This window comes from Centrocercus urophasianus, unplaced genomic scaffold (genome assembly GCF_019232065.1).
Source record: "Centrocercus urophasianus isolate 14NV4802_14NV808 unplaced genomic scaffold, USGS_Curo_1.0 seq_14, whole genome shotgun sequence".
Classification (NCBI taxonomy): domain Eukaryota; kingdom Metazoa; phylum Chordata; class Aves; order Galliformes; family Phasianidae; genus Centrocercus; species Centrocercus urophasianus.
The window spans coordinates 13,771,808-13,785,846 of record NW_024884586.1 but is presented as its reverse complement, the minus strand read 5'-3'; the positions used below and the strand labels follow the sequence as shown (position 1 = coordinate 13,785,846).

At 35.9% G+C, this 14,039-nt stretch overlaps 1 protein-coding gene across 4 annotated transcripts in view; it reads left to right on the top strand.

Annotated features, from left to right (window-relative positions):
• The window catches only part of LRRC4C (leucine rich repeat containing 4C), a 453,808-nt gene that overhangs the window by 405,175 nt on the left and 34,594 nt on the right, over positions 1-14,039 (top strand). The gene's annotated exons all lie outside the window — the stretch shown is intronic.

The window sequence follows — 14,039 nt, the reverse complement described above, 5'->3', positions numbered from 1 at the left end:
TGTTCTAGGCTCCTGTACTGTAACTTTTAACACTTATTTTAGTGGAAATTTTGCTTTGGCTGCAGTGGAGTGGAACGTGGTTAAAAAGTTGATCCCAATAAGTGGCACTCAGTAACATTTGTTTACTTAATTCCTTTGGCACACAACTTTGGTTTATATCTGATGTATGGTATTAATCTTTATTGTGAAGATCCTGATCAATAGCAGTAACCAGACTTGCATATTACCAGATGAACTGCCTGGACTAAGCAATATGATTACTAAAAGAGCGAAGTGAAACTGATCTACATACACAAGGTGTCTGACTACAGTTAGAACTCCCCAGGGCATATAAAGCCATATCAAAGTAACTGGAGAAGAAAGTTATTCTTGTGGAGGTGTGTGAAGGTTTCATGATTTTATGAAGCATGACTTTATGGCCTTTGAGCAAAACCACACTGAAAGGCATTTACATGAAGGGTATAATTAAACTTAATTGTAAGCATAAAATAGAACAACATTATGATTAGGATGATATTTTATGTTGGATTTGTTTGTTTGTTTTGCCTTGCCATTCTCTGTTTGCTTGTACTATGTAAAACTTTAAAGTTTTGCTAGATATAGCTTCTTTTTATTTTTAAACCTCTCTGGTGTTGAGGATTAAGATGAATCACAGTGAAACCACAGGACCGACTACATTGCTAGAGGTAAAAATTCAGAAGAACATGTATGCAGGTAAATAAAAGGGAGCTGCACCTTGAGACACAGGTGCTGAGAATGCTTCCTGCTGCTCTGTAAAGCATAAGTATGGAGACTGTCTGCCAAATATCAGCCTCTGGGAAGGAATTCCCTCTGGCAGAACTATCCTGTGTTCTTCCTGCTTAGGAACAGATGGCAAAGAGACAGCTCACATCACCAGGCTGACCTGGATATAATGTTTTTCTCTGGAATGAAGATCACTTTAATCCAGTAAAATGTTCTGTTCAGCCATACAGGTATTTGAACTGATTTAAGTCAAATATTGTTTTGGGGGCAATACCTACATTTTATTTTGTATACACAAAGCTGATTTTATATGACATAAAATGTAGTAGCTGACATAAGTAAATTGAAACGAAGTTGAGAATATATTTCTGATATGCTGAAGCAGTACTTTATACTTTATATCAAATAGGCTATTATATACTGCCATTACATATATATAGTGTGGCACCAAAAGTAATGCCTCCAATTTAATTCTGTAGAAATTACAGTTGATACAGAGAGCACAATAACACTATTAAATAGAACAAATTCTCAACTACAAAACACTACTTTTCAGCACAGTTAACACCATTAGCTGTGCATTTTCACCAGTGATGAACAAGAGCCTGCAGATCATACCCGTGAAAAACTGCATTAGTGGAGGTGACCTGCTGTCACACTGTTGAAATGCACCAGACACTGCCTCACTGTGCTCACATCCACTGTTTGGTTTCCATAAATGTTCAACAAGCATCCATGAATGTTACTGGGTGCAATTTTTTCTGCATGGAGGAATTAGGTGATACACCTTTTCTTAGTATGCACTTCCACATCAGACACCGTTTTGTCTGACTGCCTTGCTGCTCCGCTCTGTCACACAATAGCAGTGTAACAGAGTATTGGTGAGAATGTTCAACTTCTTCTGCAATACCACCACTGACATCATTGGCCAACATAATAAAATAGGAGGTACTGCTTTCAGAACAGCCTATGTATTATTTCCAGTAGTTTTCTAACATTATTATATTATGTCACCATCTATAATGAGAAGAGCTATATGTGCAAGGAATAAAAGGATCAACATTATTCAGACTCATGCCAAAATGAGGGTACTAGTACCTTTATTTAATCTTCTTGATGTATATCTGTGATTTTTCTTTCTGTGCTGATTACAACACTATTTAACTACTTCACAGTCATTAATTCCTTTTGATGCTTAAGGAAACAAGAGATGCTTCCCTGAACTTCTGATCAATAGTCAGAAATACACTACATCTTAATGCAAATGGCAGCACACTCATTAAGATGTTAAATAACCAATCAGTGCAAAAATGCTCAATTTCTCTGAACACTGAACTCAGAAATGGCTTCATTTAGCAAGACATCATGCTTAAAAGCAGTATTTTCTAAAAGTGAGTAGATCATTTGTTTATCTTCACAACTTGTATTTCTTGATCGTTATTCCTATTTTACAAGCAAACAAACTGAGGCACATAGATGAAGGATGAAGTTTAGGAATTAGGACTTTTTTTCCACTAGTGGCAGATCTGAAAGCTAGTGTAATCCTTTACTGAAGCAAAATGTTAAATTTAAAATAAACAAGATGAACAGTAAGTGAATTCACAGTAAGTGAGTTTCAATCTATTATAGTGCAAAAAGGAAAAAAAAGTGAAAAATGGATATCATACGACAAATGAAGTTGATCTGTATTAGCAAGAACAAATCAAATCCAAGCTGTGTATAAAATTTATGTATCCAACTTGATCTCAAATGGAAATCAGTGGTATTAACTTACTTAAATAAGAATTATAATTAACAAGATTAACAAAAAATAAAGTGCATATTGGGTTTAGGAATTTGTGTTGAAGCGATGATGACACCATTGCTGTACATGCCATAGTCTATTGTGTCACAGTGAGGTTATCAGCTTATACTAGCTAAAGATCCTCTTCCATATTCAAGATCAATTAGTAGTTTTCACCTTTCCTAAACAGTGTTATGGAAGATTTTCTTCCTTGCTTTTTTTTTTAATTTTTCTGTAATAGCATCAGAATTAATTTTGTCTAATTGTGTTTAGAAAGAGTGTCACCAGAAATGTTTTCTAATGACCTTTCCACTGTTCCAAGTAACAAACTGATGAAAATCAAATAACAGATGAAGATCAGTAAGAAAATCTGAATATGTTAGAACTGCAGTCATTTGCGATACTTGTATTGCTCTTTTTATTTTCTGCTTCAGTTTGATTAAAATCACAGTGTGAGAAATGTTTTAAAAGTTGAAGAGTAAAATCAGAGGATTTAATCTGGTGGGAGGGAAATGTGAGCATAATCTTCTATTACACGTCGTATTTGAACTTGCATGTGTGGTGGTTAATGTGGTGGAGAAGTAATATTAAACTGAATAGGCCCAAATACCAGCCTCTGGTTGGTATCATGACCAGTTGCCAGCTGGATTTAACTCCATTCTCCACCACTCTCTGGGCCTGGCCTCTAGCCAGTTCTTTCCCTAGTGAAGAGTGTGCCTGTCCAAGTCATGGGCTGCCACCTTCTCCAGGAGGATGCTGAAGGAGACAGAGTCAAAGGCCTTGTTGAAGTCTAGATGGACTGCATCAGCAGCCTTTTTCTCATCCACAGACAGGTCACCTGGTCATAGAAGGAGATCTGGTTGGTCAAGCAGGACCCGTCTTTCATGAACCCATGCAGACTAGATCAGATCCTCCAATTGTCCTGTACATGCTATGTGAGCTCACTCAAGATGATCTGTTTCATAACATTTCCTGGCACTGAGATCAGGCTGACAGTCTTATATGACATGATGAATGTGAGCCAACAGTGTGTCTAGGTGACCAAGAAGGCCAGCAGCATCCTGGCTTCTATCAGAAATAGCTTAGACAGCAGAAGCAGGGAAGCGATTGTCCCCAGGCTCTGGCTATACCTCTAGTACTGCAATCAGTACAAGAAAGTCATTGATGCCCTGGAGCGTGTCCAGAGAAGGGCAACAAAGCTGGTAATGGGTCTGAAGCACAATTTTTATGAGGGAACTAGGATTTTTTTTGTTTGTTTATTTTGGAGAAGATGAGGCTCAGGGAACACCTTATTGCTGTCTACAACTCCCTGGAAAGAGGTTGTGGCAAGCTTGGGTTCAGCCTCTTCTTCCATGTAACTAGTGATAGGAAGAAAAGGAATGGCCTCAGTTTGTGCCAGGGAAGGTTCTGGTTGAATACTAGGAAAAACTTTTTCCAAAAGCACTGGAATGAACCGCCCAGGGTGGTAGTTGAGTCACTGTCCCTGGAGGTGTTCAACAAACGTGTAGATGTGGTACTAAGGAACATGGTTTATTGGGCAATATTGGTGGTAGGTGGACAGTTAGGTTAGGTGATCTTAGCAGTCTTTTCAACCTTTATGATTCTGTTATTCTGTGAAGAACTGACAGAACTCAGAAGAGGAGTTTCTTGTTGTCTATGGTAGTTAAGTTTGTTTGGAGAAAAAAGTTAAATTCTTTCAGTTCATAGTGAATTTATAAAACCATTGATGTATGTATGCACAGTGTCACAATGAGAATGCCAGTTACTTCTAATGCCCTGCAGAAGAAAAGGACAAATTGACTGTCATTGTTTCATTTTTTTACTTAAAGAGGCTACATGTTCCCTAGTCATTTCCTAGTCGTGATTATGAATGTAGTGTTCATAAGAAATTATTCTGAAGATGATAAATAAACAACTGTGCTCACCCTTATACTTCCATATGCATATCCATATTGCTTATTGTAGGTCCTCAAATTAATCTAAAAGCCTATCATGAGGTTAAATAATCTGGAACTTTCTAGGTTAAGGGTTTTAACCTGTATTACTCCTATGACAACTGCAATAAAAGTCTTCATGCATTAGCAACTCTGCTTTCTGCTTTCTTCATTTTCTCAGAAAAGCCTCACTGAAGTAGAAATTTGCCATTCACTTTCTTCCCTCCTCTGAAGCAATTTAGTTCCTGTGCAAGGAATTGTGATATTTTCTGAATGCTTGTCTTTGTAATTGGGAGAACACATTTTTTTGAGGGTAGTGTGTTTCAGATGTTGTACAGACTTTGTCCTGCTGCTATTAGGAAGTTTAAACTCTGTCAGTTAGAGGCCAAAACTCCCAGTGAAAACAGCTGGAGGTTTATGAAGTGAGGGGGAATCGGAATGTTGAGTTGTGTTCAGCAGTGAGAAAGGAGGGTGCTTCCATAGGTCTATTTTCTCTGGAAGTAGGCAGTAGAAAGAGGAGGACTGTAAAGAGCTGAGTAGTCCAGCATAATTAATATGTTCTGTGACTTGTGTTTTTTTAATACTCCTTAAGTTTCTTTCCAAAAGGAATGAGTGTGTGTTCACAATACATTTTGTTGTTTTACTTTGTTTGTATTTATATAATTTAAAAGGTGAATTAATTAATCTTCTGTTTTTCTCCTCCCTCAATTCTGTAGAGATATTTTTTGTCTCCTTTGTACTCTTACCCTCCTCACTCTGAATTTAATCAATGCTTCTATATTCATTTGGTCTTGCAGTTCTGTCCTTGCAGGCTTCAATAGCCTCGTTGTATTTAGTTCTAATAAAGGACTTGTGGAAAAACATAGTAAATGTTCTTGGATACAATTCTGCTAAAGTCTTATTGATTTCATTCACACCAAACCATGTTTTTTCCTTCTTTTTGCTGATTTTTCCTGTCCTTCTCTGCCCCCAGTAGGTACCGTGTTTAACTGACACTCTTCCTCATCTGTGTTCTAGTCAGTAATTAGTCATTCTTCTTTGTCCCCTAGTCCTAAGTTAGTGATTCAGTAGCTCATTTTTCTTAAATTGATTCTGTCCCTACTTCTTGTCCATGTTTATGAGGTTGTGTGATGAAACAGATTACTGATCTGTTTTAAAATTAATCTGCCTTTACAAGGACGCTTGTTGTTGATGTGGGACTTATAACTTGATTCCCTTGAGATCTGTTGAGCAAGTGGAATTACATCAGCACAACCAAATGACTGTTCAGGGGATGAAAACAGTGTCTGAGGACAGAGGAGGCAAGAGTTCCCTGAGAAAAGCACTGCTGCAAAGAGAAATGGCTGTGGAACAATGATCTATTTGCCTTATCATTTACCCCACCTCTTTTACTTTGTGATTGCATTTATGCAAATTTCTGTAAGTTAAGGGCCCTTTCAGCTCATTTAAGTGATCTCTACCATTCAGTAGTAATCGGTTTCTTCATAACAGAACAAAAAACAACTACAATTATTGACATCCTCACTTTGAAGGAGCTGAACTGTTTCCAGCAATTAAGTTTTCTAGGAAGTATAAAAATTGGAGTAAGTATTTCCCAGACTTGCGGGACCTGAGCCATTCCTCACTGAAAGCTTTCTTGTTAGACCTTTGTATGACCTCCAAGAGATTTATGGCTCACAGCTAGAGAAAATATTACTTATCCAGTGCTCTTGCTGGTCACAGACACCACCTTTCAGTGAAGAAAATGTGTCATCTGCTTTTCTCTTCTCTTTTTGAATCCCATCAATTCTATGAGAAATGCAACATGCAGTATTTATTTTACTGGAAGATTTAATGCAGGAGTGTGAAGCTATGCGTGAAGCTCATTAAGCAGTTAGATAACTAGGCACGAGAAAACATAAGATGGAAGTAAAGGAAGTAAAATCCAGAACCTCAGGGTAAAGATGGCACCTTCTACTTACTGTTTGATCCCAGTTGATCTTTGTAGGCTTTTTTTACTGAAGAAGATGCACATTTCATGAAATTGTGGCAAACCAGTGCTGCCACAGGAGGAGTTGACTTCAGTTCCACTGTAAGCATTATGGCTTGTCAAGCTTTTTATTTCTGGTGGGGATGGTATAAGATGTAGAAAGTATGTTTTTAAGCTGGCTTTCCAGTGTGGAATTTGTGATTCTGCTCCTTTCACATAAATTCATAAATTCTAGATAAACAAGACAGCACTTTCTTCTCTTGTAATTATTATTATTTTTTTAATTGTTATTACTTACAGTAGCATGAATAGATGATTTCCTGACCTTCTGTTTCCTTTATAGTCATATATGGATAGACATTTTTTCTATATTTTAATTACTCTGTGTTTTCTTTAAAGAATATCCATTATTCTTACTTTAAGACCTGTGATTGCTCTTAAGACTTTGCAAATCTACCTCAGTGAAACAGAAACATATCAGTAATGACCATTAGATCCAGTGCTTTAGTTTTTGTCACTAACACAGTACATGAGTTGCTGTAGAGGCTTTTTTGTCTTCTGTCTTTCTCCTCTGCTTATGCCGTGATTTTAGCTGTTTAATGGTTACTTGGCTGTTGAACTCCACAGGGGAACATATTCCCAAACATTTCTCTAGCCTCATGTAGAGAAATCTAAGAGCTCTTCTCCCCATGTTCCCAGCAGGAGCTGCCTTCTTTTTATGTTTCAGCTACTGCACACACATACTTACGTTTGACTTCTTCGGCAAAAGCCAACCTAATGAACTATCACAGAGTGCGGATAATGCAAACTCATCCCCTTTCCCTATATAATTTTTCTTATCTACTTGCAAAATCTTTCTGTACCATGTGATTAATTTTGCTAATCTTAAACCTTTAAATTAATCATTAATTACAATACTTAGTTATTACTCTGAGTGTTTAAGAACTGCATGGTCTTCTACTGTCAGTGTTTCTACATGGGTGTACTTGAATATATTGCTACGAGATATTATTGGGTAAACAACCACTAAAAATTTACTTCACACACAGGTCATTCTGTGGAGTATTTTTATCTTGGGGAATAACTGTTATGTTTCATTAAACGCTGTGTTGTTTCCTGAGACATTGCGTATTTGGGAAACAATGTGTCAAACCAACTGAGGAATATAGACCTAAAACGCATGTTTAAATTCTTTCTCAGCATCTCACTGGAGCTGATCCCAAACTGGCTCTATCTCAAATGTTCTTGCTGTTATTGTTTACCAGAGTAAATTATTCCCACCAGAAATTCTAAACTGATTCCAATGCTGTAAGACATCCCTCAGTATAAGAGTGTAGGCTTTGAATGAGGAAATAAATTGAAGTATATTCATTGATTCTTTTTGAGTTTGTAGCAAGGTAAAATTTGATACTTTCATTATGTAATTACGAGGAGAACCATTACTGATTGGTTAAGTCATGCAATATCTGTTTTCATCTTTCTAGAGAATGAGGGATGATTTTTCCTCTCTGAAGTTTTACTTCCTGATTTCATTTATATCAGTGTGTTCAGTCACATAATTTATTCAAATAATGAATTTGACATAGTAATTCTGTATGTACAGCACATAGGATGTGATCAGATAAAACTTTGAGGGTTCAGGAGAAAAGCTGAAGGAAATCAGATTAAACCCTAGATCAAATCATATCCTGTAAGGCTTTTGCTACTTCAACACATACTTCATCTTTAGAGGGCAGTTGATGAGATAGGATGAGAAGAAAGAATGTCAAGTTGCACCGAGAAAGTTTAGATTGGGCATCAGAAATAATTTCTTTATGGAGGGTATGAACAAACAGGGGAACAGGCTGTCTGGGAAATTTGTGGAGTCTCTTCCCTTAAGATATGTGTGGATGTGGCTGACACTAACAGATATGTTTCCATGACAGCATTTGGTAAGTCAGGCTGGCAGTTGGTGTTCCCAACCTTGAGGATCTTTTTGATTGTATAATTTGTACAATTACCTGATTGTATGATTCCATTAAATAGTTTCTGTGAAGTTTTGCTGCACTTATTTGAGTAATAAGAATTCTGATAATGTGAGGGTCCAAATATTCTTGTGTTGTTTCAACTTGCAAGGCTTTAAGTGATCCGTGATATCTGAAATTCAGACTTGTATCTTAGTGCTGCTTTCCATTTATTTTTCTTTTTTTGTCTGGAACCTCAACTCTTTGGCATAATATATACGTAAGAGGAAAAATTAGCTGCATTTTGGAGCTGACACAAAGAAAATGATTTTTAGATAAGCTTACCATATTCATTTAATTCATCTATGTCATAGTGCCTATTACACCCTCAGTTCATAAAGGGCTTGAACCCACACTTAACTGATAAGTTAATCAGTAATGTTTCTTTATTCATTACTTTCACAATGTAGTGAGAGGGTCATAAGGCAGCTACAGCCTCAAAGGAAAATGATACAGTAAAAGATAATATCGAAAGGAATTTTTTTTTTTAATGTTTGTTTTCTTATGAGTAAAAGAAAAAATACACCTACTATCATAACTACTGAATTTGGTATGGGTTGCTTAATGGCATCCTGTTCTGTATCTGTATATCTGTATATCTTCAGAAAGTGTAGGGTTTGAGGAACTGAGAAGATGGTGTCCAGAGTTGTTTGGACGTTTGAGAGCATCAAGTGACCAAAGGTGAACATCTTGTCTCGATCCAATTTATAGGAGGGAGATGAAGTTCTTTTAATATCTGTATACCTGGTGTGAGATTAAGAAACAGCTGTTCATATGTTAGTCCAACCAGTTTATTATAAATCCTAATCAGGGAGATGGGGAAGGGAAGGAGGGCGATAGAGAAGATAGGAAAGGAGCAAGAGTTGCATAAAGCGGGGATAGTCACCACCAGGATCCATCAGATTCTGCTGCAGATTCTGTTTCTCTCGTTGCCCCTGGCCTTGTCCACCTGTGTCCTTCAGACAAAGGATTTCACAATCCTTGCCCAGGACTTATCCATCAAAGTTCTCCAGAGAAAGGATCTCTCAACATCTGCCCAGGACTTGCCTGGACTTGTTCATCTGCATCCCCAGCAAGCTTTGAGACGATGATGTTTTACAGAACAATATCTTACACATCTAGAACTGGATTCTAATGGGAAAGACTACAAGTGCAAGAAAACAAGATAAGCATCTATACTGTTTCTTAAAGAGACCTATGATAATCTAGATTTAGACTTTTGGAATTTTAAAATTTTAACGGTTTGCTTTATATATATTGATATATACAGTGTAGATGAAAGTATTTGCTGCAAGTATTGTTACAGCAGAAATATATGGTGTAAATGAGTATATAAAATGAGTGGTGCATACAAGGAACTTGTCAATTTTTTAAAAATCGGAACATTATCACTTCTTGCATGATATTCAGGGAACTGTGTTAAAAGGAAACAGGGCTAATCCTAATGAAACATGACCTCTCCACTGTGCCACACTACTGTAAACTGCAACTGTGACTGGTTGCTGAACTGGTGACATTTTGCAATTTAATTTAATGGATTCCAGCACTTGTTCAAGCAGCTGTTGAAATTTCCCATTGATTGCCCCGTTTCATCTTTTTATCTGCCTGCTTTCCATTTCAGCTATTGTTTCTTCATTCTGCCTCTTCTGATCAGGTGGACGACTAGCAAATGTCCTCTATCAAAATCCCAATATTGCATGTAATTTCTCTGCCATCTCAAGTTCACATTAGACTTCTGTCTAATAACTAAATCGCACTTTACAGATAAAATGTGTTATTTACTTCCCTGTTTTTTTCCAGACTTGATCTACTCTTTGCTCCTTACCGAATTTTGATTCTGTACTGCAGTTTTGTGTCATGGTTGAAATTTCTCTTTTTTTTTTTTTCCCGCAAAGACGTTCTTGACAAAAGAGTTTAAGTTCCTCCTCTCAGCTTCTAAGAAAACTAAGATGGCTGTGTTTGTTTTTTTAATTTTTTTCACCTTTTTTTTGATGTTATGCACTCTTGAATATGCCAGTAAAGCTGTCTGTGCTTATGTTTGTCTTTAAAATTAATGCCACATACTTATTTCACTGGGTTATTGATTATGAATTAATGAATTCATTAATTAATGCTTAGGAAAAAAAAAACTTCCTTTGCAGTGCTCATTTGGAAAGTTATGTAATAGTTAGAGATTTAAATTCATTTAATTTCCTGGATTTAAGACCCAAATTGTAAGGAGTTATGGAGTTCCTTTTTTATTTTTCACACATGGTACTTCATGTCATGTCATGCCTATGTTAGTTCATTTCTCTGTTCTTCTATGAAATTATAATTTTTGTGTATACATGTATCCAAAATGATATAAAAATATATAATATTGACTTGCATATGAACCACTTCAATTCTTAATTATAAAATAACCCTCTTGAAAACTGTAGATTATTTTTCTTTGACCTTGTCTGCAGTTTGGAAGCAAGGAGTGAAAATAAGATTTTTGTAGTCTAGGCATATTTCCTGAGTCAGAGTCTTAAGTGAGCCAAACATAAGGAGGATTGCTTATAAATACTTTTTTTTGTACCATGAAACATTTAAATCCCAAGATTGCTTTTTTAGTTCATGCTTTTTACTAAAGGGGAAAAAAATACCATACGAATTCTATGTGTTTGTCATAGCCTCAAACATAGCTAAGTCTGTGGAAAACATTTCAAGAATGCAGAATACAGCTGTGATAGAAAACACTAAAGAACAGTTGGTTGAATCCAGCCATAATTGTAAGTAGAGTTTCTAAACTGATGGAATCTGAATTTCAGCAGGTTCCTGAAGTTGAAGTCATCGTTCCTATTCTGATGACTATCATAGGTTACTTAAATATTGTAAGTAAAGAATAATTAGTAAATCAGTTTCATTCCCATACTAAAATCCACTTCAGCTTTGTGCATTAACAAGAGTCTAGCCTTGAAATGCAAATAAAACTCACATATAAGTAAAAAATGACTTCATTAAGTACTTGTAAGACCAGGACTCAGGCATGGCATTCTCCTTGTGTTATAGCAAAATGCTCCATTTTATTTATAGCTTATTTATGCTTTTAGCTTGCCATAATTTCAAGTGATTCCATTACCAACAGCACAAGAATTAAGAAGTAGGACAATTTAACAGCTGAAGTGGCTTTTCAGAAAATTACATAAGTTATTGTCATCATTCACAATTTGTCTAGCACCATTATATTTAATATAAGATGACTAACATCATTAAGGCTGAAATATTAGCCTATAGGAGGGGCAGCCAACGGGGGCTGTAGTTCTATGCCCAAATGTTGTTCTATCATTTCTATTTGTCAGGCAAGAAAAGATTGCTCCAGAACAGAGGAAGAACATTTACTTCTCTTAACAAATATAGATAGCCCAGATGCTGTGAGGCTATGAAACTAAAAGAATAGAAGAGGCAAGAGGTTTGTAATATGTCTTCAAACAACATTAGAATTATTTGAGTTTAGGAAATAAAATTGTGAAAGTACTAATAGACTTTCAGCAAATAACATTTGTAATACTGTAGTAAGAATTACTCTGCACATCTCTTATGCTCCTTTACAGATATTGAAAACACAGTGCTCGCAGACTTTAACTAAATCTTTACTACTCCACTGAGAGTTAAATTCTTTAACCCTGTTATAATGAAAGCCTTGCAGTACAAAGTTATATAAAATACTCTATGCATTTTGTTATAATTAGAGACTGCTTCCTAATCTTCTGCGAAGGTTGTAAGGATGAAAGGTTGGAAATGGAAAAATATATAAATGCATCATTTTTTCTATATTTATATTTAATTTGAAGTGTTTCAATAATTTTTCAAGTAATCATTTATCAAATGTATCATAAATCAGATACATTTCTGCCCTGATCAAAATAATTTCATTATGAAGTCACAAGGTCTAAAATGTAATAAACATTTTATAAGATATGAGGGGGGAAAAAAGAATCTAACCGCACTTTTATTCTTTACCTGTAGAGTTTTCTCTTCTAAAACAGCTCCTTGTAGAAGTGTAGAGCAGGCTTATAGTAGGAATCTAGCTCTTTGGTTTTGACTTTTTCACATGCTATTATTACCTTTGTGGAAATAATGCATTTAATATTTCCGTTTTATATAAAAGCTTACTTTTGAGGTTTTTTTCTCAGTTTCTTGTTATTTGGGAAGCAAACATTGGGGAAAAAAAATAAGAGAGGTTTTATTTAATATAACATCTGCAAGGGAGGCACTGATTTATGGAAATGGTGATATAAAGTCAGCTGTAAAGGAAGCCACTGACAGCCTAGACATAGGCATCTGATTTTCAAAATTTTGACCCTGGTTACTTTTGTGGCAATGAAAAATGTTAGTCCATAGGGACAGAGAGCCCTTGGTCTTCTACATTTCTTTTTTTTCCAGCAGCACTACATTAAACAATTATTGTACAAGAGATTTTTTGTTAATGGGAAAGTATAGTCAAAGAGATAATAAGTATTTAAAAAATAGCATGAGGAAATGCTGTGCAAGTAGTAGTTTAATTCCTGAGACTTTTTGCTCTATTTTTATTATTCTCTGTAGTTAAGTATTAATGGAGTCAGTGCTACTTAAGCAAAGACATTTGTATCATCTCACTAGCCTATATGGAATTAAGGAAGAATGAACTTCATCTCTAAATAAGCAGCAGATAACAATGCAGAGCGACACAGAAATCACGGAATTTGCTGTCAGTGTTTGTGTGATACTTGCTACTTTACATGGGCATTTTCAAGTGATTTGGTGGCTGGGATTCCTTGGGGGCAGTTCACTCAGGCGCTGAAATTCAATCAATGTTTAAATGGTTGTACTCTTTGGCTTTAAAAAGTCCTAAGTAAGTAGATGTTTTCATAATTAATACAGTAACTGCAAATCATGCAAGGATCATTTATTTTTCAAAAGAAGATAAAACAGCATTCTTATTTGGCTGGGCATCTTGCACTGTTTGTTAGTACTGTGAAGAAATGTAAAACGCAGATTGTTGGATTAAGACAAGCAATTACTCACTGATCTGGATGTCTCTACTCCTTTAGTTGATAATGCATCTGTTGTGGAGGAAATACATTGATCTGGAACTCTGAGATCTGAATTCTTCTCTCCAGTAGCTTCTGCAGCATGTCACCCTTCCGTGCTCTGATTCCCCTTTGGCTAGAAACAGGGCAGGCAATGCCTCTTTTCAAAATAACATCTAATAACCTGTTTTCCAAGATGCAGTATGTTGTTTCCATCCTCTGGAAAATCCTATTATATTTTTCCTTCTTAATGTTCTAGATATGTTTTAAAATATGATTGTTAAAGTTTTTGTGCAGTGCCAACATATCAGTAAAAGAGTGTAGGGATGCTGCTTTGCTCCTGTTGTTTTTTTTACTCCTTCTGATTATATACAGAGGAAAAACGGCTAGATCTTTGCCACACTGATGCAATAAATACCTGCATTCATTTGATTGCTGACAAGATCTAATAAATGTGGAATTTTAGGGCTATCTGATGTCTCCTTTCATGACAGGAAGGAAGGTGATGTTCTGACAAAGGCATAAAGTGCGAGAGAAAGATAAGTCATCTGTTCCTGCCTCATTTATTTCCTG